Here is a 27,490-nt window from a genome sequence, read left to right as displayed (position 1 = left end):
CGCCTGTGCTGGATAAACTGCGAGCGAGCGAGCGTGCGTGCGACAGAAGGCTGCGGTAGGCTAAATTATTTACGACAGCGGTAATGGACAATTCCGCTTCCAACAAATTCTTAATTGCAGTATCAAGTCTTATCATTTGTTCAAATAAAACATTGCGTATCACTCCCAAAACAATTAATCTGCTTAATTATTGATATTTACAGTTAATTTCAATATTTACTTTTTACTTTCGGTACTTAAGTATGTTTTAAATCGGAAACTGGGGGCTGGATACTTTAAGTTCATATAAATAAAACTTATTTTATGGTAGAAATAATGTATTTCAATTATACTAGCAATAATTGAGAAAAATATTGATTAATCATCATTAATTACAGAAAACCGTGTGAGTAATTGTTATTTTATCGATTGACAGCACTACTTTTAATATTGTTTGTCATATTTCCTATAATAATTACAAATATAATAGTTAATGTAGTTGTATTTGTTTATTAATCTGTTATAGGAGAAAGCATTTTAGTATTGAGAAAATGGCCCATTTCACCATTTAGCAAATCTCAATTTGCTCTCCAAGAGAAACAATTGAGATATTAAGGAGATCTCATTTGTATTGTGTCTTTCCTGTTAGAACTTTCTGTATTATTCTGCCATTCTTCTATATTTAATATTCAGCTCATAGATTAGTAGAGTGCAGCTTTTTAAAATGAAACTCTTTAAATCATGCTCAGAGAGGAAGCTTTGATGTATTTCTAGAGAGTGCTGCCTCTGACTTCTTGACATGTGATTAAAAACCTCATTAAATAATCAATAAATCAGTTTAGTTTCTGAGTCTGGGAGGAGAGCGCAGGCAGACAGAGAAATGGATCATTGTGAGAATTTGTCAACTTTTGGAGGGGAAATCCAATTTTGGTGTGTGTCCCTCTGGAAGGCATTTGTATAGGCACTGTGTGTCCTTCTAGTTACTAATGGGCTCTGTAAATCTGACCGCCTGTGTTTTCCAGCCCAATCTTTGATGCAGTGTTGTGCTGGATTCATTTTCCATATACTAACAGCAAAATGACCCAGATTTACATGTTTGAGCAGGGTTTTACATGACATAAATCATGTTTTTAGTGCTGAGACACCAGACTTTCTAAGCAGTTTCAGATATACCAGTTACTATTTTACTGTTAACAATACATTAAATAATATATTAAACATAAACATGTGAATCCATTTCTCATATAAAATGTGTACATTTAAAAAAGCAATACTACAAGTTATCATTTAAACACTGTCTCTATAGCACTTTTCAAAACATGCTTGTTTGAGCATCCCAAAAAGTCAGACTGCAACACTGGCTCAACCAATGGCTTGTGTTTAGGGGTTTTCTTTTTCAAGCACAGATGGGCTTAGCGTTTCTGAAATCTGTCTGGGAATATTTGTTATGTTTGCCCATTTTAATTTTTATTTCAGATATGTTTTCTTAACATGTCATTCCTAGGATAACTTTACATTTGAGAAACTCTATAGTAAAATAATTGCAGGTCTGTTTTTTTGTTTGTTGTACCTCTGGAAATCAGGGTATTTATTAATGCATCATTTTTGAATGTACATAATCTGTGTGAATTATCACACAAAATTTCTAATGATGATTACATTTACACGAGTGCTAGAAAAAAAACTCAGGATTCAGGATTCAGACACATCTGCCATGTTGTGATTAAATAACATTATTTCCTAATAAAGGAAATAGCGTATAGAAAATAGCATTATAATTGGAGACTAATAATGATTAATTGCACATAGTCCACTTAACTACTTATCTTTTACATATTATAGTTTTAAAAAATGGTAGGTTTTAAGAACAACCAATAGTTTTATAGTACTAAAAAAAGAGTACAAGATGACCTCCTTTCCTTAATTCCTAATTTGTGAATTTTAAAAAATGGCAAACATTCAAATAAAAGCATAGCAGGTTGGACATGGACCAATGATTCAGTGCAACAACAGACACTTTGTTTCTCTCCCTCTCGCTCTCTGTCTTTACCCCCCGTTGTCTACCAATTTAATTGTGCTGAATCTCCGCTAAATGAATTTACAATTTAGACTGAAGTAATCCATGCATTACAGCCAATCAAACAAGGACTGCGGAGAAGAATCTTAATGTAAGATAATTAATAATACAGATCTCAGATAGGAAAAACTATATTCCTACCATTCTCTCTGCCTTCCACAAACTACCTGACAATTGTTCCTTAACGATTCCCAGTAAATTCCTTAAAATGGTAATTTGTCATCTTGTCACTTCATTTGTGACCTAAAATTCCTCACTATAGAGGCATCATCAGATAAATTAATCACTACCCAGGATCCATTTCTCCATTTGTCCCTTGTGCGCGCCATTATGTGCTAGCTCTCTGCCAACGCTCTTCATTTACATATATTTAATGGCTTATTCGTGGCTGCTTGTGTCTGACGGTGTGCATACAGCATGTCAGGTGAACTCTCCCCTCTTATTCATTTCGATGAGTATGAACACGTTTATTTGGGATTTGCTATTGTTCTCCAGAAAGTGTAAAATGCGCTCTGTTTTTTTGTGTGTACTTTCAGGAGTGGCAAATACAGTCTTGACTTGACTCGCGTTGGCTGGTGTGACATTATCAAGGATGCTCTTTGATCTGAAATTAAACCTTTAATAAAAACAGACATTGCCCCAAGTAGTTATTTTAGTGTGATTTTAATAATAGAGCACACTGCATATTTAAATCAATGTTAGTTGTAATTATTTCCTTTTAACAGCCTGAGAATGTGAAATATATTGCATTTTGAACTGCTTTATGAAAAGTTACACATGTGTAAACCTCCTTTACTCTAGCTGTATAGTTGCATAGAAAGAGACTCAGTATTTAAGAATATACATTGAGTACAATACTGAAATACTGAAATACTCATTTAAGTCATATAAGTAAACTGTCAGTGCATGTGTTATTAAATTAAGAGGTTTGAGTGATTGCTCAGAGGATGTGAGAGAAGTGTCAGTGTTTATGAGAGTTATGGCCTCAGGGAAGAAATGAAGGTGTTGATTAGTCCTGGTTTCAGTAAATAGGAAGTGGTCAGAGTACAAGGAAAATATGAATTTATATGATACATACATGTATATAATTCATATTTCTCTGAGCAGGGTTATTTTATATTAAAAATCAACATCTGTTGTGTAATTTCTCGTAGGTTACAAAAATACAACACCAGAGTAAAAAAAAAAAAGTGTTAATTATTTAGTTAAAACATGCCAGTTTGCCACAATATATGGGACATATTGGGTGTTCACTTTTTTACCCAGCAGCTTTTACAAAAAAATATTACGACATTGCCATTTTAGTTAGGAAGACATAATTCACTAAATGTATTATAATTATTTAACAGGACTTTTAAATTAAAACCTTATAACCAGTAGTTACTGAGATTGAGTCCTTTTGACAATAGCTCCTAGATTTTTTTATTTAATTCAAGGAGATACTCTTTTATTTACATTCAACTTAACATGTTTTCAACTCTTCTGTCTCACCCAGCTGTCCTTTCTCACAGTTTAAGCTCATTTCAAATGCAATTAGCATAATTAAAGATTAACATTCATTAATTGTTGAAGCTGATGCTAACTGCTAATGTGTCATTAACACTGCTGGCAAATGCTTCATCACCTTGAGATGAGAGAAACACATACACACACACACACACACACGCACACACACACACACACACACCATAACACAAACATGATATGTTTGTGAAAACCCTGTCCCCTGTTAACTGAATATGTAAATTGTGGCAAAGTCTTTATAAAGTCTTCTTGAGAGTGGCAAATTGAATGTATATGTACTGTAATGATTTCTGAACTCTGATTATCCACTGTATAAACATACATTTAAGTCACACTTACAAATGAACATTATTACATTACAATGTCAAGCAAGTGGTATTTTTATTTAATATTGTAATAAATATAGCACACAATGTTTCAAGCAAAACATTTCACAAAAAAGAAGTTTGGTATGTTTGAATACAATAAAACAAATGCATTTAGTTCAAAATGAAGGCAAACAGTATTTAGTCACTTTGTGGTTGTTCATGATGCCTACCCTACAAAGGTGTGTGAAATGCTCAAATTAGACTTTTCTGCATTTCAGCAAATATAATACTGTATAACTACAAATGTGAAATATAACTATTTTGTGATGGGCCTGTTGCATGCACGCAAGTCTATTTATGACGCTTCTGGCAGCAGGTTTTGTGAATTTTAAACTTATAAACTAACCACACGATGCTTGCTTGCTTGCTTTGAGAAGGATTCATCCACTCTCCCCCATTGCTCTGTGGCAAATGAAGTGGCTGAGGCCCTGCATGAATCCAAGGCTCGGGGATCGGATGTCAAACTCGAAGCTATGAAGAGCGAGCAGGCCAGTTTTTCCATCTCTCTCTCATTCTCTCTCTGTCGACCGAATTTCTCCACGATTATTATTTTAGGATATTGGGCCTGTGGCCGATGCTTTCCCGCATAGTGGCCAGGAAGCTCAGCCTTCTGCGGCCTACACTGAGCTTGTGTGCGTGCTAACTCATGTTACTGAGAAGCTCAATGCTGAGTGCCTACGAGCCACCCAATTTTCAGTTCTCCAAACTCTACGAGAATTTGTGGCCAATCTAATTACAAGATTACAAATTTTCATTACGAGATCTCAAGTCGCTGGAAGAAGCTAACCCCGCCACCTGTGGTGTTTCGGGGCATAGCGGTTTCCATCAAGCTCATGCCTCAGGCACAGACAGTCAGTCCCTCGACGTTGCGTTGTCGGGACACTCGCATCCTTTGAGTAGCATTCCAGCAGTTGAGGACACGCTGACCAAGTCCAGCCCTCTTCTCCCTTCTAAGCCCTATAGGACCACTTCCAAATCCTACATGGCGGCTGGCCAGGTATGGCGCTTCATACCTTGGCCATTCTTCAGGCCTGTGGACGTCTTCAGACCAGTGGACGTCCTTAAGGAAATGGGGGGACCTGTCACCGGAAGCGGTCAAGGAGCTCCGCAGAGCTGTGTGCGACTAAGCACATGCTGTTGGGTGCACGATGGCGGCTTTGGTGGCTGTTGAACATCATCAATCTCACTGAGATTCGTGAAAAGGAGAAATTCTTCCTACTGGACACCCCTATCTCCCAGTCAGGTTTATTTGGAGATGCGGTCAGCTCAGTGGACGATAAATTCTGCACTGGTTTGACGCAATCTGCTGCCCTTAACCCTTTAGGCGCCAGAGGTTTTTTCCTAAAACGTTCGATTTTGACATCTTAATTTGTCAAAAGGCTATATCTTAAAAGTGATAAAAGATAGAGACTTTCTGTATATTAGAGAAATATTAAGGATGACCGAAAGTTTATGTAGGGATTACATTTTACAATCTAATTTGCATATTATGACGTCATATGGAGGCGGCAATCTTGGATTTTAGAATTTTCATGAAAAGTCACATGTTTAAATGATAAAATGCAGCACTTCTTTCCCCCCAAAATGTCCATCACCTTCTGTATGCTATATTGCACAATACTGAATGCTCAGGTATATAGTAAGTAGTAAACAAACTGTGTAAATCATTACCAATAAATGGTAGAAACAAACCGAATGCATGTAGTGGTTGGCCTTTTGCTGTAGAGATTTTCCATTTACTACATACAGTAGGCACTCTGATTCCATGTATGGGGCACATATATATTATTCATATGACATACAAACACAAGTAGACAAGACCTGTTTAGTTCAAAAGCTCACTCGGCACGGCAAAGCACAGATCACGAGTGATCCGAGCAGCGCGGGCAGATCTGCCTCGCGTGCGCCCCGAGTGTGCACAGCTCGGACTGCTGTCATTGTCATTGCGACTCCCCACCCTGCCTCCACGTTGCCTCCTAACTAACTGTCCTATAAATACTTCGACCTCGTCTAACATACCCAGTGGTATTAGACAAAGTCTCCACCACAATACGAGAGGCTCTGATAAAACGGCTCACTCGCACACTAGCTCCACTTTTGATCGCACCGATTCAATGCGCTCTAACTCGAACATTTTGTATAGAAGCATGACGTTTTTTTGAGTCGGGGATGAAGAATGACATGTCTGCCATCCAGTGGAGGGGAGGTCGAACGAAATTTGACACCCAATTTGACAAAATCGGCCGTTTTATTCAGTGCCGCATCTTGTCGAGTAAACTCGACCATAGCGCCTAGAGGGTTAAGCAGTTCATGCGCAGGAGGGCCCGTGAACCTCCCACTCCTGCCATTGCACCCAAAGGCCACCTCGCACACAGGAAGGAGACCTCTAGGAAGTGTGATGAGCCAAAACATCCCCCTTCTTGCACGGTTAGGGGAGCTCTGCCTGTCCCATGACCAGCCTTTGGTTCGCCTTTGGGGTAAATGCATACAAATATCGGGTCCTTCCATTGGTCTGGCATTGTCTCCGTGGACGTTCTCCAAGCGCATGGATGCAGCTCTGGTCCCTTTTAGGCTCCAGAGCATCCGTGTACTAAATTACCTAGAAGAATGGCTTATTCTGGTTCAATCCAGAGAGTTAGTGTGTCGCCACAGGAACGTCATTCTCCACCACCTCCAGTCTCTTGGTCTCAGGCTAAATGCTTAGAAGATCGTCTTAACACCTTCTCATGGGACGATTTTCTATGTTGTCCAGGTTGATTCTCTCTCGATGCAGGCCCACTTGGCCCCTGCTTGAGTTTCCAGTCTCTGTGCATGCTTGGCCCATTTCAGGCTTGGCCATCACGTCGAGGTGGGCACATGTTGCAGAATTCTGGGGCTCATGGCAGCAGCCTCTCCTATGCTGCCTTTGGGTCTGCTTCATATGAGGCCATTCCTGTGGTGGATGAAATTCAAGGGAATTCGCCCTTCTTAGTCAGCTTTCCGTCTGATGAGAGTATCCCTCAGTTGCCTTTGTGCTCTCTAGAGGTGGAAAGACCCTTTCTTCAAGGGGTCAAGATGGTCACGGTCTGCGCCATTAGGTTATCACGACGGACACCTCCCTGACTGGCTAGGCTGCTGTCTTCAAGGGCAGAAACAGTGTTTGGAAGAGCAAGCTTCTCTCGTGTCACAGAAACTGCATAGAGTTACGAGCCATCCCTCTGGCTCTAGATCACTTCCTTCCAGCCCTGACGGGCTGTCATGTTATTGTCAGGATGGACAACATGGCAGTGGTGTTCCACATAAACCATCAGGGAGGCATGCGCGCTGCCTCCTCCATCTATGGGCTCAAGACGGGTTCCTTTCGCTGAGAGCAGTTCATGTTCCAGGAGCCTTGAACCTTGCAGCGGACTTCCTATTGAGAAACTCAGGTCGGGGAAGTGGATTCTGCACCACCAAACGGTGGCTCAGATTTGGAGACTTTTTGGCCAGACGATAGGTGGACCTCGCAACTCGACTCAGTGCCCCCTGTGGTTCTCCCTGTCTCAACCGGCGCCTCTGGGGATAGATGCATTTGCTCATCCATGGGCGGATTTGAGGCTATATGCATTCCCTCTGATCAAGTTTCTGATCAAGTTAGTCCCTGCCCAGTTGGTTTAGTGCTGGAATTGCTGCAGGATAAGTTTGCGGCCGAAGTGGCTGCGACTATTTTTAGGGTTTACGTCATGGCTATCGCCGCCCGTCAGGAGCCAGACGAGGTCCCCTTAGGCTCTTCGTTTATGCGTGGAGGCATGCGCCTTCTGGGCGTTAGTGTCCCCACCTGGGATTTGTCAGTTGTTTTGGAGGGGTTATTGGAACTTCCTTTCGAAACATTGGAGTCAGTTCCTGACCGCATTCTGACTGTCAAGTTGGCTCTTTTGTTAGCAATAGCCTCTCTCAAGCATGTGGGGGATCTGCAGGCTCTTTCTGTGAGTGGGCCTTGCATGGAGTTTGCCCTGGGTCATGTGAAGGTGTTTCAGCGACCCAGGCCTGGTTATGTCCGCAAAGTTTTGTCCACGTCATTTTGGTCTCAAGTGGTCATGCTTCTATCTTTCTGTCCTCTTCCCTCTCCCTCCACGGAGAAGGAGAGGCTCCATTTCTTTTGCCCTATTAGGGGTTTAAAGGTGTATGTGGACCGCTCTGGCCAGTGGTGCAAGTTGTCTCAGTTGTTTGCATGCTTTGGGGCTGGACGCAAAGGGCTTGCCACCTCTAAGCACAGGATCTCTCATTGGGTGAGAGATGCAATATCTCTGGCTTATGAGGTGCAGAAGCTCCCTTCACCTCTGGGCTTTAGAGCTCACTCTGCTAGGAGTGTCACGTCTTCCCAGGCTCTTTTTAGAGAAGTCCCTTTGGAGGACATTTATGTTGCGGCAGGTTGGTCTTCTCTGCACACTTTTATCAAGTTTCATAACCTGGATTTGGATGCAGCCCCTGGTTCCTCAGTTGTTTCCGCATGGCCGAGGGAACCAAGACGCTGCATTCGCTGCCAAGCTCGGTAGAAAAATCTGAGGTGCATATGGCGCGTTCACTATATCAAGACTGAGTGACTTAACGCTGCTGAAGCAGCCATAATAATTCTGTATGGGTTCAGAGTGACAAGCAGCACCGTCACAAGGGCGTTAACATTGCGCCATCGCTACACAGCGTCTTGTTCCCTATTCAGAGAACATGGGTAACGCAAGTAACCTGATACGTTTTACCTTATTCTTATAGAGGACATGTATGTGAACTTACAGGGAACAGAAATAGTTTAGTTGTGAAACTATTAAGTTTAACAACTAAAGACATTAATTTTGACAGACATTAATTTTCCATTTGACGCTATGATCATAGTGAACAAGCTATCACATATGAAGTAGCATTTTTATGTTATATACTTTTTAATTAAAGGTGCTCTAAGCGATGTCACACGTTTTTTAGGCCAAAACATTTTTTGTCACATACAGCAAACATCTCCTCACAAACCGCTGGCTGCCTGTCCCCTGAACACACTGTAAAGAAACGCGATCACTGTAGACAGCCCAGGCTCCACAAACAGCAACAAAAACAAACTGGGCTAACCCGCTCCACGAAACATGACAAACAGTTCCAGCCAATCACCGACAAGAAGGACTTGGGGGCGGCGGGGTTTGGGGGGTTAATGCGCGGATGAGGAGGAGGGAGGGTCTAGCTAGCCTCCGTTTTGTTTGACAATACTTTAAACGTCAACAAGAAGTGACGTCACCCAACATCGCTTAGAGAACCTTTAATTCATTCCAATTCTATACTTTGGAAGTGAATTATGTGTGGGGATTACCCAGCATGCATTGTGACCACTAGATTGCATATATACTTTTTGTTAGTTACCATAACTGAGTCTGAATTCTATATTCTATTTAAAATATATTAAAAATGCTAATCATAATATTGATACAAATGGATCTGTTTTTTTTAATATATATATATAGGCCTGTCTTTGGCATTTTCTTTGACACACCCACACACACACACACACACACACACACACACACACACACACAACCACAATAGATGATTGTTGAATGTTTTGCCAATGATCCCAGTGACTTACCCATCTGCTTTAAAAGAGGGAACAGGAGAACAAGAGATGCCAGGAAATGTTAGAAGTGCAGATGAGTCTAACCTGGGTACTTCTGTCCAATAAGGAGTGGCATTTGTGGAGCGCGGATGCTTTAGCAAGACTCCGGCAAGACTTGTGTGACACAGAGGCTGCCCTTTCCACCCTGCTTTGTACTGCATGTCTGAAGGGATCAAAATAAGTATTGTTTAAGACTTCAGAGAACTTCTGACATGAACATGAAAGACCAAACCATCAGCGAGTATACTGTCAATTTAAATTGGGTTTTGGCTGAGTGAAGTTCCCTATGGTTCAGAAAGATGAATTCAGACTATTATTAGATTAGGCAAAGGAGGTGGTGTATTTAGCAGACGACAACTGTGCTGTTATAGTGTAACATCCGAGCAAGGGAAAGTAAGCATGGACTGCGCTTAATACTGAAAGTAATCTAAAATATATTTGTATTGTATTGGGATAGGGGTGCACAATATTGAAGCAAAATTTGATATGCAAAAACGCTTAAATAATGCATTATTCGATATGTGATACGATAATGTGTTAAGTGCGTAAAATACATTTAAATTATATTTAAATATATTTAAAAACATGTTTCACGTTCTTTATGAGAAAAAAAAGCATCCCTAAAACTTCTGAAAGTGAACAGCAGTGTTTTACTGTAGCATTACAATAAAAGTAAGTGTCATTTTAATGTCAGTGTAAATCAGATGATTTTGGTCACAGGCAGGCCCACATTATAGGTTTATTTGACAACAGAAATTGTTTGACAAATAAAACTGTTTAGTCTTCACTGTATGAATTTAATATATAGGCTACTTATTCTTAATAAAGCTACAGAAGTTATTCAGTCAAGAGCAGTGAGGGTTTTTCTCTTTGTCGTTTGGTGTTTGATTAACATTAAAGGGATAGTTCACCCAAAAATAACAATTCTGTCATCATTTACTCACCCTCAAGTTGTTTTTCCAAACCTGTATGAATGTATTCCTTCTGCTGAACACAAAAGAAGATATTTTGAAGACTAACCAAACAGTTGATGGGACCCCATTGACTTCCATAGTATTTGTTTTTTCCATGCAATGGAAGTCAGTTGGGTCCATTAACTGTTTGGCTACCCATATTCTTCAAAATATATTCTGTTGTGCTCAGTAGAAGTACAAAATTCATACAGGTTTGGAACAACAACTTGAGAGTGAGTAAATGATGACAAAATTTTCCTTTTTGGGTGAAGCACACACCCAAAAAGCTGGTTTATTAGGCTGCTGTCACTTTCAGAGCTGCACGGATCCAATATATTGTTACACGTTCACTTTCTTTCTCAACTGTTTAGTCCACTTAATACATAACTCACTGTGTTTATGTGAAAACTCACCAAGATAGGAATGTTGACATAATTGTGTGTGTATTTTGGTCATATAAGCTGCGGAAGAGAACTGAATTCGGGATCACACTCTGTCCGAGAGGCGTCTTTCTGTACGCGTGAGTACTTGTAATGTAATAACAGTAAGCATGTCACACAGTCTCTCTGCTGTCTGCGTCGACTTAAAACTTGGACTTTTTGTAATCTTTGGGAGTATTAAAATCATGCAGTTACCACAAGCCGTTGCAATATGCACACTTGGGATTTCGATAATTTCGACGATATATCATGCAGCCCTATATAGGAATTTTCAAATCTTTACAAATGGTATTAAAATGGATCAAAATATCGGGAACCATTGAGAGGGAACTGCTGCAGGTGACCGAGGTCAGTACTCAGATACATTCTCTCATTTATTAGTAAATGATGTAGAAGCTTTGCCCATGAAAGTTGGCAAATTATTGCAGAAATGTTGTAAATATCAGTGAGTATAAGTGAACCAGACTTGATGTTACAGTCTAACATTAGCATATGTCATTCAAGTCAGTGTCTGTGTGCATGTCTTTAGAATCACACAGAACAGAATGAAATGAATGAATGCTAGACTAAAGGTGCATTCTATTTGACCGTAAGTGGACTGCAAAGTGGTCATCTCCGCCATCTTAAGTGAGATCCCAATCCAAAGGGAGCAAACATGTTCAGTTCAAAGGGCACTGCAAACGGCGTAGGCAATAAGGGAACATCGATACATCACTTCACAGGAAGTGGAGAGCAAAAAATTACCCATCTGTCATTGCACACCGCGTCACCAGTCTGAACTAACCATAGAGCAGAGCCGTTGGAAGAGCTTTTAAATGGCTCTGCGATATGTGTGCATTTGAGTATTCATAAATATTGTTATTATTATACAAACTAGAGTATTTATGAATGGTTATGGTGATGAATGTTACATTTGCATAGTCTATTGTATGAATATGTAAACAAAGTAAAAGTGTTGAGAAGCAGCTGAGGCGCGTGGGAAAGAAAGAAGGCCGCAAGATGAGACCTCTACAATTGTTAAGACCATTGATTAAGAACATATGTATATATAGTTAACCAAATATTTTGTTTTTATTCCAATAATAACAATATTTGTTTTTATTTTATTCCAATAACTTTATTTTTAATAATGAATGACAGTACAGCTTCAAATATTTTTATAGTCAATTAAGTATATGTAATAAACTAATAGACTAATACAATGTTTTGATTATTATTTATTAGATACACACTGTGTTATGTATCGGCCTATAATATGATTTTAAATTTGAAAGTAGAGTAGGCTAAATTACTATATTTATTAATGTATTATCATAAACTGCGCCAGCCCATCGTTGTCTGTCTTTGATGACGCTGCAGGGCATTCCAAATTAGCAAATATTGTCAGCGAAGTCCACTTCAACTGATATATCGTGTTCAGGGAGTAGGGAGCAGTGAACACTGCATAGGGACCCTGTCGAATGGAACACAGCTTAAGACACTCTTCTCTGCTTTTCAAATACATAAATTTTTTTACTTTATATACATATATATATATTGTGTTTCCTGAGTAAAGAAAACGCTTTATTTATTCAAACAAACAGTTATAATTTTACCTTTGCATTGCAAACAAGCAGAGATGGTCCAAACTGTGTGCGGCACTTCATTCACGATAGAGTTGGGGTGGAGTTATGAGGTTTTGACACAAGCTCTTTTTAATGTTTCATTGGATAAATATTTGCAAAACCGACAGACAGACGTAAAGGGTGACCAATAATAATTATTTATTAAAAAAGACGAAATATAGAGATATGAATTTTCTAAACAATATTTTTCAATTTTGTTAATATGGTAACTGTCTTAAATTGTTTACCATTAGTGAAATAATAATACAAAATTATCATTGTAATTGCAAATACATAAAGTATATACACAATAAAAAAATATTTTCGAAAATCAAATACCACATTAGAACACATTGATATAGGCTACATTTAATATAAATATACATGGACTCTACCCATCAAGATGTCAAGAATATATTTGAACTCAACTGGGGAGGATATCTGTCTGTCAGCTCAATTTGCATTTTACAGCTAATTGGTGGGTTTTTAAATACACTCACACTTTTACCCTTTTTAAGTATGCAGTGGAAAATCAATGAAGAAGGACAAAGAGAGAATGCAACATGAAGATATGAACTCATTCTACAGAATCATATTTGTTTGTTTTAGTACATCAGCGTACAAGAACGAAGGTGACCCTCAGAAGGTGTGTTCATTAAAATCTTCTCTCCTCGATTCATCACACTTCTTTCTGCTGAGCCAACACTCAGACACTAGTTAGATGACTCTGTAAAGGACACACAGTCACACTTAGGTGGAAACTGCTCAAGTTGAATAAATTTCATCTTATTTTTACATTTGCATTCTGTGGTATATAGGACCTGTAACAATGAGGATAAATAAAGAAATGAATAAAAAATGACAGTCAGATCTAAACCTGCAGAGCTACAATTACATGAACATAGTGATTTTTAGCACAGGTATGAGGACCATCTATCACACCAGAAATATCTTAAATCTTTTATCAGCTTGTACACAGTATAATTGTGACTGTAAAATATTGCAAGGCTACGAAACAGTTATGTTCTGTGGTGTAGTTTGAATTGGTTCTATGGCTGTCTTCCAAAACCTGATGGGTTGCCTCACTTTGTAGGCTACTGCCTGCTTTAGGCAGCTTTCTTCTAAGATTGCACTTTTACTGAAATGACTTATTTAGGACGCTATAGGTAACAACTCTGAGTGATAGCGCTCAATATGAGATAGTCAAGTCAATCAATTTCAATAAATCTTGATATTGGCATTTTGCTAAGTTAAAGCAACACCAAGTAACTTTTCCTCTGCAGTCGCCCTACAGGTTGGAAGCGGAATTGTCCATTACCACTGTCGTAAACAATTTAGCCTACCGCAGCCTACTGTCGCACGCACGCTCGTTGTTTATCCAGCACCGGCTTTGGAATGAACGATGTCCACAGACAAGGTAGAGTATGTTGCATGATTTCATGAAAGTATGATGTATTGTGACATCAGAAACGAAGAAAAACAAAATAATGACTATTGTAACGCTTGACGTAAAGCAAGTCAAATTTGTAGTTTTCTTATGTCTCATTAGAACTACAGAAACGCGACCCGATCTGGCAATTTTACATAGCGTGGTTATAGCAGATATAGGACCGCAAAGCGAATCCAGAAGTGCCTTTCACCCTGTTACGACTTAATGAACCACTGAAACGATTTTGGAAACATTATTTTAAGGTAAAAAATCTTACTTAGTGTTGCTTTAAAGGGATAGTTCACCCACTAATGAAAATTAGCCCATGATTTACTCACCCTCAAGTCATGTTAGGTGTATATGACATTCTTCTTTCAGACAAATACAATCAGAGTTATTAAAAATGTCCTGGCTCTTCCAAGCTTTATAATGGCAGTGAATGGACGTTTTTGTTTTGAATTCCATAAAAGTGCATCTATCCATCATAAAAGTGATCCACACGGCTGTAAGAATAATATTCATATTTAACACGTTACAAAGTAAAATTCTAGCTTCAGGCCAAACGGTTATATGCAGTCTACTTACGCCTAAAGGACAACTTTAGACTTAAGTGAAATCCATATGTTCGTTTGGCCGGAAGCTAGTTATTTTACTTTATAAAGTTTTAAATATGGATATTTTTCTTACACAAACGCATCACTTTGCTTCAGAAGGCCTTTATTACCCCCGCGGAGCCGTATGGAGCACTTTAATGATGGATAGATACACTTTTATGATGGATAGATGCACTTTTATGGAATAGCTTGTTTTCATATGACGTCACGCCACTGCGTTGCCATGGCGCGAAATGCAAATGGAGGGCAGGAAGTGATATGCTGTATTTAGAAAGCACTATAACAAACTCAAAATGCCTATGTTTTGCGTCGTTTATGGTTACTTAAATCGATCAAACCACGAGGAGTTTTTTTCGTGTACCAAAAGTTGTTGTTCATAAGGGGGGAAATGCAAGAAATTGACCGAAAAACTCCGGAAAAACGGCTTGCAAACCTACGTCTGCGGTCGGGAGGAGCCGAATGGGAAAATGCCCGTGTGTGCCGTGATCACTTCGTCAAAGGTGAGTTAATACTACTTAAGTGGCTATGTTTGTGTAACGTGTAAGTTAACGTGTAACGTTTACGAACTTTGTAAAGTCAAAGTATGTCTGTAAGACGAGGTAGTTGCTGATATCTACCGCCTCGATGGCTGGAAAATCTTTCAATTCAGTTGAAAATCGCTCCTCTTCATAACGTAAGGATCACGTCCAACATGTTTGATTTTTTGTTTATATCTTTCTCTTGTAATAGTGTGTAAAGTAGTACAGTACGGACTTTCCTCCATCTCGTCCATTGGCTCTTCACTCCCTGCCCTCCATCTGAATTTCGCGCGTCATCATAATCACGTGACTGAAACCCAGCTATTCGAAACAGAAACGGCCATTCACTGCCATTATAAAGCTTGGAAGATTGTATTGGATTGTATTCGTCTGAAAGAAGAATGTCATATACTATTCATAATTTTCATTTTTGGGTAAACTATCCCTTTAACAGTACGATTAAGCGATCACACACACAATAGTCAGTTTTATTTTAATTGTTTAATAATCAAGGTTTTTTATCCACCATCTCGGAGGACATTTTACATTGTGTTCTGAGATTGATTGATTGATTGATTGATTGATTGATTGATTGATTGATTGATTGATTGATTGATTGATTGATCAAGTCCCATTTATAGTTGTGAAAATTAAACTTAAGTTAATGTTTTCCTTTTTTTGAACATAACATGACTTCTCTCCGGATCAAGTTTTTTTTTGATGCTTAATATCAGTTTAATTCTCGCCTAAATGATCATCTATTTTTTTCTGTCTGTCAACATGATCACTAAACATTTAATCTGGACTATTATTGGACATGTGTGTGTATCATGCCCTGAAACTCTCATGAAACACTTCATCATTTTGAGTCAGAGCCTGATGTATACAAGCAAAGAGGTGAATACTTTCTCACCATCTCTCTCTCTCCTTCTATTTTATAAATTGTTCTTCCAAATGCAGACGTCCTCAAATGTTCCCAAAGGAAGGTTTTGTCAGATTTAACCTAGACTATGCTCTCACACACACACACACACACACACATGCACGCACACACACACACACTCCTGGCATTTCAGCTGAATGAATTACGCTGTCTTTGACCATACATGACCATCTAATTTACCTGCTCTTGAAATGTATAAGGTCCTAATTGCCCATAAAGATCCCCGTTCTGACAATACTATAGTCTAATAAACGTCAACGAGAGGGAGAGAGATTAATATGCCATTATTTTATGCAGAACACAATAACTTTCCGATCCGTTCCGGTGTTTATCCACTCCGTATTAATATAACAGTCTAATTGCTCTACTTTAATCCTGTGGTGAAATTTCAGAGCAGAGAATGTTCAGGTCCGGCGATGAAATTGGTATTTCTTGTTATTTTTTGAGGTTCTGGATGGTGATCCGGAGCGCTTGATGCGCACAGTGGGCGCGCAGCTTCAAATGAGCCGCATTAGAGAGCATGACCGCCGGCATCAGCACACGCTCACATCTTCGACTCCCAGCGCGCTTTAAATGTCCCTTAGATTGAGATTAAGACCTGCATCTCTTAAATGCATATTAATCTTTTTACTTGAATAAAAGTGATGTGGTTTTGCAGCGTTGAGACGCAGTGGGGAGACGCAACGACCAACTGAGTTCATTTTATTCCCAGTGGGCAATTATACTTTCAGATTATATCCTTCAATTTAATCATGTTTACAGTTAATTAATTTAAACACTGCATTTTAAGTAGTCCCTCATCCACTTATCATTTTAAAAGCGATCATTTTCATTCTATTAATGTGATAAGAGAGACTTTGACTCTCCAGTTATGGATATAAGTGAATTAACACAGTGCAGTCGTCATGACGCCATTGGCAGTCTCTTACTGTCATTGTGTAAGTGTAAACCAAATACAAGAATGTGACCTAACAAATGACCTATTATGTCTAACAAAAACGCTAAAACAAAACTGCTACATTCAGAACTTATGTCAAACCCACATTAGTTGTGAAAACCAAATAACAACCTTCCTTATTTGACTGTCGGAGACAGGCCTTTATACATTATTCCTCCTGAAGGGCAATATATTCAAAATCACTCCATCAAGTTTGGCCTAAAATAAATTGATACTGATTTTCTAATAAGGGGTGTGAGGAGAAAAAGTAAAGGATTTATTAGATTGAGTTATACAGTATTTGCCTATGCATAGATGGATGTGAGAATGCTACACATACACAAGCGCAACTCTCTCCACAGATATTGCGTTAATTAATGATATACACACCCTGTTGTTTCACATTGGCATAATAAATGTGTATTACTTCACTGTCACACACTACATTTTGACAAATAGGTAGGAAAATGGATAAAAAAAACAGCAGCTGAGAGCTCAGAGTCCGATTTAATTTAGGGAAATAAATTCAGAAGTAATAGGCACAACAGCACACTATGGCCTGATTTGATGACCAGGATTGATGGCTAATGCTCCTTGTAGCTTTACTAGAAATAATGCCCCCCTCTCTCGACACACACACACACAAAATAATTAATCAGCGACAGCCAACCCCACCCCACACACACACACACGCCTGCACATCACCACATATTGTGCTTTTTCAGACCTTTCCATGTTAGATAATACATGATCTGTAATTAAAACCCACTTTGTTTTCACGGCTTAACACTAGAGGATAATATTATAACGTCTCTGTGTGTGCGTGTGTGTCCTATCATGCACTCTTCTCTCCTGCAGCGGTGTGTATGACAGCACTGGAAACAAAAGCTCACTTTCTGTCTGGCCGTGTGTGTGTGTGTGTGGTAACCTCCTTGACAGTGGGCAAAGATATCTCTCTGCTGGGCTCTCCTCTCAGCCTGAAGTCTGTCTGACATTTTCAGAGGCAAGAGCCACACAACTCTCATACATGCACACCTGCTCTTACGCACACAAATATACATGTCACACATGCACATACGGGAGGCTGTGCAGCTCTAGAAGTGACAACAGGTGATGTCACATCCTCCAACACACCATTCACTAAACACACACACACAACTTTCTTTACATAAAACTTCCTTTTTATATATTTCACATTCACACTTACAAAAAATCAGATAGATTAAAAGAGTATGCGTATTTGGCCCGCTGTCCTGAGGAAGGGCTCCGAGCTCAGAATTTGGCCCGAACCCAGAGTACGTCCCAACAGCCGAGGAGACCGACGTTCTCGTCAGGGCCGTAAAAGACAGAGAAGTGACATATGGGGATGGGAGAAACCCACGCAAATTAGCTTCGGTTAAACAGGCGTATACTAATTTGGGTAAATGTGTAAGCTAGATTTATGCCTATTTTTTCATATCTTCATGGACACCACAATGATTTCCCTCGTGTGGTAATATTTTTCCTTGTAATTATGTATGGTTTGCAAAAATGGGAACTGCTGCATCTGTGTAGATGAGAGAAGCAAAGTGTATGCGTGTTGTGCACACGCTACATTATGGCCAAGCATGCGCCCTTAAAATAGCATCTGAATAACGCGCCACTTTAGACTAGGTTTTTCCTGGTCTGTGGCGTAATTGTTTTCTGAAACTGCAAAATAGCACCAGGGAACGTTTGCGCCGGAACACGCCTCCTCTTTTCGCTGAACCGCCCCCGGGAGAGCAAGTTCATTCCCTAATTTACCGACGTGTGTCTGTGGAGGGAAAAGTCCGCTGTGCGTCGGGTGCAAAATAGGAATGATACATGCGTCGGTGTACAAAGTCAATTGCGCTGGGTGCAAGATAGGGCCCATAGTAGTATGTCCTACTTTCATCCATGTCAGGTGAGTCCCATTGCAGTTGTTCCAATCCTCCCTTGTGATACACATGAGAATGTGCTCTTCCTCACCTATAGCAGTCGAAACAGACTGCTCTGCTAATTGACGTTTGATCCATTTAGATTATAGGTGAGAGCTGTGCATGGTGGCACATCCACACACACACACACACACACACACACACACAAGTGTGCGCACACAAGTTAGATTTCCATGTTTTATGGGGACTTTCCATAGATATAATGATTTTTATCCTGTATAAACTATTCTATCCCCAAAACCTACCCATCATAGAAAAACTTTCTGCTTTTTTACATTTACAAAAAAACATAATTTAGAGTGATTTATAAGCTGCTTTATAAAATGTCCCCACAAGGTCAAAAAATACTGATATTACTATCCTTGTGGGTACATTTGGTCCCCACCTAACCCTAACCCTTACCATGACACACAGACACACAGAGAGAGAGAGAAAGAGAGGACAGTGTTGAACCATTCATCATTCGCTTTGACGCTGTAGATGAAAAAGCATATGCAAAATGAATATATTAAATGCTGCATGTTCCTGCAACATCCAGACCCTCATACTCATAAAACCTCACTGAAAACCTCATGTTTATCCAACCCCATCTCACAGCAATTCGTACATTCAAATAGGTCATACGAATGACCTACCTCTGACCCTGCCCCTAAACCTACCCGTCACTGGGGTTTAGAGAAATAGTATGAATTTGTACGAATTGGTCGCGAGATAGCGTTGGTTTATCCAACATACAGTGAGGTTGAAGACTGATGTATGAAGTATTTCAAAGTTCCAGCACTCAAAAAATAAGCTGTTGAACAAACTTAAATTAAGGAAAACTTTTCCACAAAAATAAATGACATTTTTCCAACAAAATCAAATTAGTTTGAAATGATTTGTTGTAATCGTGTTGTATGAACTTAACATAATTTAGTCAAGACTACTTAAAAAAATGTAATTTCCTAAAGTTTTGCCATTCCTAATAGAGAAAATTATGTCATGTTAACTACATTTAAAATTTGTCCTGCCTAGATAAAATTATCATCATTATTATAGTATGCAACTTGACTACAGTTACTTCCAATGTAAGATTTATTGTGTTCATTACATTATAACCACCTTTTCAGTAACAATCAATATTACTTCTGCAATTCTAAGTGCAAGGTTTAGTGCATATATAGTTATACTGAGTGCCCAAGACTAAACACAGTCACCACTCTTCTGCATAATGGTAACCACAAAATTCAAAAACATACAGAAAGTCCTCTAAGTTTCTAACATAACTGAACATTAAACACTAACATTAACTAGCAACATCTTTCAATTTGCTGAAAAACACATAACATAACACTTTAATCCCTAAATTTACCCTCCTAATGCAGTCCCTTGCAAAGCATGCTGGGAACTACAGATCCACCGCCCAGTTAGTTGTCAACAAAAATGATTCATGTAGTTTTCACACAAATACATTTAGTTTACTTTTTTTTTACTTTTTTAAACTTTAAAAAAAAAATTGTGTTACTTTAGCTTATTTTAATTATTTAAATTGAACAAGAGGCAAACATTTATTTTTTTAGTGAGTATTCTGTAACATGTAGAAGTTACCTTAAAATTAACATGAAATTAAATGAAAATTTTAATATTTAAATTATGTTTAAAATTAGGCTAATTTGTTAATACGCTCAATGCCTTTATATTGCTTACTGTCTTATACTGTGGCTGTAATGAATGCACAAAGACAAATAAGCAGTCTTTTTTTAAAATACAACATGTAAAACTCAGGAGCTAGAATCCACCGACAAGTGAATGTAACTAGGGAACAAACTGGCACACACATGAAAACTAGGTCAGGATAAGGCAGGGAAACAGAACCAAACCAAAACAATGAACAAAACATACTCCTGACAGTATAATAACCTTGCTGTGTCACAGTCACCTGATGACAAATGGCAGAAAGCGCAGGCTGCCCTCTTGTTTTCATTTAGAGACCATCTGAAATCTCCTGAACTGCGGCTGTTAAGTGCGATTGATTTATTGGCCCTTTGAGTCGGACACTATTATTCCCCTCCTCATGGGAGCAGCAAACTCAGACACCGGGGCAGCATCCCGCCACACCGCCATGACAACTAAAGTGTTTTACTCATGGGGGGCATCCTCTCTTCGAAACAGAGCGAGAGAGAGAGATAGTAATTGCACCCAGAGGAGCTTGTATCCCATATTGTTAGCTTGTTTCTGTTGTATAACTCTGCTCATAGTGCTGTGAGAACAACTGAATGGAGACTAACAAAGGTATATTAAACTAAAAGAGGGGGATGAGTAGTGTGGATTACATAAATGTTTATATGGATCAGTGAGAAATCCTTCTTTAATTATATGCTCTGGAGGGAGTCTGAACAGGTATGGCATGTCCTCAGAGAGAGTTTTTTAATATTTTTCATTGCTTTAATTTGTGTGCTGTGAGGGAGATATTAGATACCTGTGGATCTCAATATCTCTTGTGAGAATACATCACTGCCTTCTGTAGTCAGAACTCAAGAGGATTTCTAAATATGTAGCTGTCTTTTCTCCCTCTTAACTAATCATGAACTCAAACATATATTTTAATTGTGGGTATGCTCTCAAGGTAGACCATTCTACCTACAACAGCGTAAAACCTCTATGTTCCACCATTAGTTGTAAGCCATTTTCAAGAATTCAGGCATCCGAAGGGATCCTGAGGAAATATTTGACTATACTGTTTTTATTTTTTGAGTAAATAAAACAATAAGACAGACATGAATCTCTGATCAGAAGGCTATGAGTAAACATATTTATCTATCTGGTTGTCTTGTTGACCCGTGAAGGTGCGTGACTGAATTGCTGATGGGAAAATGGCTGTCGCAAAAGGAAATGAGACGCATATGAATCTGTAGTTAGCCAGTCAAATAAGCCATGTTAAATCTTACATATAACTCATCTAAACTCTATGCAGTAACCAGCATTTTTACATGTCAAAATACAGACAATAATAATATCATTTAAAAGCATTTTCTTTTAAATTCTTTCAAAATCACCAGGATGTTAAGTCTAATCGCTTGATTTGAGATATCATTCATGTCTACACAAAATCAAAAATCACAAAAAAACATTCCATCAAAATCGACGATTCATTCATGGAAAGTTGCAGTGTATCATAAATGATGCACATCATTATTTTAAAAAAAGTGCCATTACACTTTTTAATTAAAGACAATAATGTGCCCCTCCCCCGCGTATTTTTTCTTCATGCTCTTTTTACAATAGAGAAGAATAGAGAGTCACATTTACACTTCATGTCGACTTTAATCCATGACAGTATTGTGATGCTTGCCTCAGCAAACACCACTCATGACATTTTACCTCTGTAACATGGAGGAAATTAGGAAAGACAGGGAAAAAATCAAGATGGGATAATTCAACGCTATCCCACGACCAATTCGTACGAGTGAGTAAAATGTGGCTAATTCGCACGAAAGTGTACGACATCACTCGTGATGGTTTAGGCGCGGGGTCAGGTGTAGGTCATTCGTACGAATTCGTACTCATAAAATATGTACGATTTAGCAAAAATATTACGAATTCGTACGAATTAGCCACCTCGTAAAATTCGTACGAATTGCTGTGAGATCGGGTTGGATAATTTCCTCCAACAGGTCTCCATAACCAATTCTATAGGATAACTTACACTTTGGCACCAGCAACTGTAGGCTGCGTGTTTTAAACCTGCTTATAAGAGGCATCAAAGGCCTCGTTAAAGAGAGTGTTTAATCCCAGCCAGACCCTCCTCTATCCTGTCTTTTTATCTACCATCTATTTTCTTTTTCTTTGTCTCTCTCTCTCTCTCTCTCTCTCTCTCTCTCTCTCTCTCTCTCTCTCTCTCTCTCTCTCTCTCTCTCTCTCTCTCTCTCTCTCTCTCTCTCTCTCTCTCTCTCTCTCTCTCTCTCTCTCTCTCTCTTCAATACAAACAGCATTATTTATGCTCGGTAAAACAGCCCTTAATTACAGCTGAATCTCCTCTGTGAACTGAGTTCTACCTCCCACCAATTCTCCCAGCGCTCTCTCTAAAAGCTGCCCCACAGATATTAACACCCTCTCCAGCCAGCACCTCCACATGAGCGGAGGCAATAAATAAATATGTAAATATGTAGGGGTGAGATTTGCATATGCATAGGCGGGGAGACTATTCGCCCCCTTGGTCTGGTAGTGCAGGGTATGTCTTATTAGGCCTGTTCCCAGGTCTGCTCTGAGAGCACATGAGCAGGGTGATTAATACCACGGCTCTCCGAGGAAGACACCACTGCTTCTCTTAATAAGACACGGGAATGGATGCTTTGCAAATAGGAATGGATGATGCAATAAAAATGTGTTAAATTTGATATGAATGTGTAAGGGAAAGTGTACAGTATATCTTGAAATTGGTCACTATTATATATATACAGTCAAACAAAAAATGATTCAGACACCTTCAACATTTCTCACATTATCACAGATTATTCGCTATAGTTTAGAAAATGGTAATACAATATGACAATAACTCATATATAGAGTAATCAAATCAGTTGATATTTCACTGGTTTTGGCCATTCTTCTGTTAGACTGTCTCACAAATGAATCAGGTTGAATATCTGTCAGCTGTTAAATTTAACTACACAATTAGATAATACCAATTTAGGTCAATCAATTACCAAGCAATGCTTAATTCTGTTCAGTCTGTGGTGTAAAAAGGTCGCATTAGCAATTAAAGAAAAAACACTTAAGCAAAACATGGTCATGTCAAAGTGACTGAATCATTTTTGGTCCCAAACATTTTATAAATTTGACTGGTTGTCCACTGGATGAAGACTTTTTGGGTATAATATGTCACTTTTAACATGGGTAGGCTATAAAATGTTTACTTTATTTTGCTATCCTCACTTACATAAATGAACTATAGTGTCCTGCACCCACTAGTAAAAAAAAAAATATCACAAATTAAATCTGATGTCAGAATAATTTTTGGTTTGACTGTATATATATATCTTTTTTTTCTGTATAGGGTCTGTTGCAGTTGTTTGTTTTGTTCAGCTCTGAAAGATTTTCGGACTGAAGCTACATTTGATAATACGTGTTCTAATTTCTTTTCTCATTATGGATTTACTGAAGAGTTAATGGAAAATGGTCCATTTGAAGAAGGAAAAGTAGGTGTGTGTCTCTATCTGTTGGCTTGGCTGGTCACACAGGAGTGGGTTTGTTTCATGTCCAGGGATTTACCTGTTCCTGTCCTCCTTATCTCTGACATAGGAAATAAATGCGATTCGAGTGGATGAGGTTTTGGCGTCGAGTGATGCTGACAGATTCTGGAACTGTCATGATAAGGGTTTAACTTCTTTGTGGCTGCCACAACATCGAGATGAAAGAACAACTGTGATGGTGTAGGCCATTTTAACTCCTCAAGGCTTTCGGGTTGCACCATATAAACCGGATATAATAGATAATACAGTCATGCTAATTTGTAGATAGTACTGCAAACAGCACCATGAATATATTATTATATAGAGAGGGACAAAGTCTTGTTTTGTTTGACTATTTGCCTCAGTCTTTGTTTGGAAGGGTGTGATGCATTATTTTTCATAATGAAGATAATTAAGATGTCTTGTTTTGCTGCTCTCTTCACCTCATACTTTAGCTGTGGAAAAGCAGGAAATTTAATTGCATTTCAGGCTCTGACTTCAGAGGATCCGGCAAACAAATGAACAACGATGACCAAACACATGTCACATATAATGTTCCCCAGAAATTCATTACTTTCTTATTCTAGTAACACACACACATACACTAATTACACCATCATGTTTGCTGCAGACTAACACCACTGTTAAAATATCCCCCCTTCTAATTGCTGTTTTATTCTCTTTTTCTTGGTGGCACCTTCATGATAGATCATTACTTTTCCAGCAATTTGTTCGCATTTATATATTATATAATTGGATCTGATTAATTATTATGATTAATATGGAACAGTTTTGCCAGCACACCCATTAATACTGCAGATATCAAATGAGGGACTGGGACAAATTGAAGGTGGGGTAAATTAAAGGTTCCACTGCTAAGAATATAAGATGTTTGAGCATCTGGTCCCAGATCAGTTTAGACAGACAGCTGTACAAATACCCCCCAAAAAGTGACCATTAGTGACATTGAGCACAAATGATCACAAATGAATGTGTTTGGTTCGTTGATAATTAAAGTCGGCATGAAATAGAAGTTGCGATAGTCATTTCTTCACTATTGTGACATTTATCCGTGTAAAATGGCTTCTCAATCAAGAAAAAATGTAGGATCTGTCCAAATGTCCATCTGGAATTGATTGGATTGTTGGATCAATGCCATTTGCCCTTACGTCGTGAAAGAAGAGAAGAGATGTTGTTGTAAGAGGGAGGGGGAATTATTTTGATTAATGATTACGAGGGGACATGAATGAAAGAAAATGTCATTAAAAAAGAAGAATGGTCAATTTTGATTTCATGGTGACAATACATTAATTAGTTGATTATTTAATTTTTAATATTAACAATTTTATCATTAATCTTCTACAAATTATGTGCATATATTGTAACTAACAAAATAAAATTGGTAAAAATTATTATAAAATTATTAATATTAATATTAGCAATTGACATTGCAATTTGTGCTCTATAAAATGTAGTTTATTATATTAATAATTATGCTGATGGTGGTTTTTGGTTCTTGAGGATGACTATGATCATATGAAACATGAATATTACATTTTTCAAATACAAACTTTATTATGGAGATATTTTATTGGTATACTGTATATATATATATATATATATATATATATATATATATATTCATTTGATTCAAACAAATGTTGCTGTCCCATCTAATACTGTCATGCATTAGTATGACATGCGTGTTGTAGTACTGCTATGATCAAAGGAGTGACATTACCATATATTCCTAATGAAGAATTAGGGTGTCACCTTGTGACCCAAATCTGCATGCTGGGTGATGGTGGTGGCCCGACACATTGGATGCTTATTTCAGATGGACAGTAGTCAATTCATCTCTCATGTGGATGCCTCATTAATGAGAGAAGAGAACTACAATCTCTCTCTCTTTCCCTCTCTCTCTCTCTCTCTCTCTCTCTCTCTCTCTCTCTGTGTGTGTGTGTGTGTGTGTGGCCAGCTATGGGCCGCATGCAGAATGGATTTATGGTGTCACTCAGCCCAAGAGAGCAGCTAATGAGAGAGAGAGAGAGAGAGAGAGAGAGAGAGAGAGAGAGAGAGAGAGAGAGAGAGAGAGAGAGAGAGAGAGAGAGAGAGAGAGAGAGAGAGAGATGGCAGTGTCCATGTGTAATTCCACTCTCCATCCATAAAGAACAAGAAAGAGCAACAGAGAGAAATAGAGTTTGAAAGAGAGAGAGGAGGACACATCCCTCATTACTTGTGTGTGTGTGTGTGTGTGTACACGTGTCTCTGGAGTTTTCTTTAATATTTTAATAAATAACATCAGCCCAACAAGAAATTAATGAAGAGTATCATTAATAATAGTTGTGAAGCGATGGTGCTGATATTAAGTCGGGCCGCTGCAGGGGAATCTCTAGAGACTTGGGATTTTTCCGACAGCAAACAAGGTCTCAGCAGCTGGCTGGCTTCCCTCCTGCCCCATGCTTCCACAACAGGTTGAATGTAATAAAAGAGGATTTTGCCAGCTATAGAGTTAAGCCCGCAGAAATCTGTTCCTGTAGAGTGGAGCTAGACACTCAGCCAAATGTGATTCTTAATTAAACTTTAATCAACATAGCACTGTTTGCAGTGGAAGCAGATAAAAAGAAGGTGTCTTCAGCCGTAGTCCTGTACTGTTGCGTCTAATGGCTGGGTATTGTAGCGGTCTTAACCCCCTGCTGTAGACACCATTATTTAGTCATTCTTTTTACACGATATAGATACAGAACCAATCAGTGCATGGAGCTTGGTCTATTTAGAACATTTAAATCACTAATAGATCAGTTTGATAGTATGGTTTAACCTGGTCACCTCACTGTAGAATAAAACAAACAAAGAAAAAAGAAAAGAAAAGAAAAAAAATACATTTCAGTGTTAATTCTGTGCTTTAGTCGTAATGGTTAGCATTACTGATCTCATTTTTTCAAACCTTGGTAACACTTTATTGTACAGTGTCATTGTTACATACCATAGTAATACATACTTTACCATGTACCATAGTACATGTACCATAGTAATAACCAGCCCGTTCTCATCCTTTGGCGTCATACATGTGATGCTTTGTACATTTCGTTGAAATCTTACGCACACGGCATCCTTTAGCATCAATATGAGACGCAGAACCCAAGGCGTCATACAGGTGACGCGCGTCTAAATCCAACGCACATGGCATCGTTTAGCGTGAATATGAGACGCAGATCCCAAGGCGTCATAACCGTACCCTACCCCAGACCAAAACCTACCCATAACAGTGCGTGTTATATTGACGCTAAAGGATGCCATGTGCGTAAGATTTCGACGAAATGTCATA

Source organism: Rhinichthys klamathensis, unplaced genomic scaffold, assembly GCF_029890125.1.
Source record: "Rhinichthys klamathensis goyatoka isolate OS25496 unplaced genomic scaffold, OSU_Roscu_1.1 h1tg000093l_1, whole genome shotgun sequence".
Taxonomy (NCBI): Eukaryota; Metazoa; Chordata; class Actinopteri; order Cypriniformes; family Leuciscidae; genus Rhinichthys; species Rhinichthys klamathensis.
The sequence above is the reverse complement of the archived record's forward strand: the minus strand, read 5'-3'. Positions refer to the sequence as shown.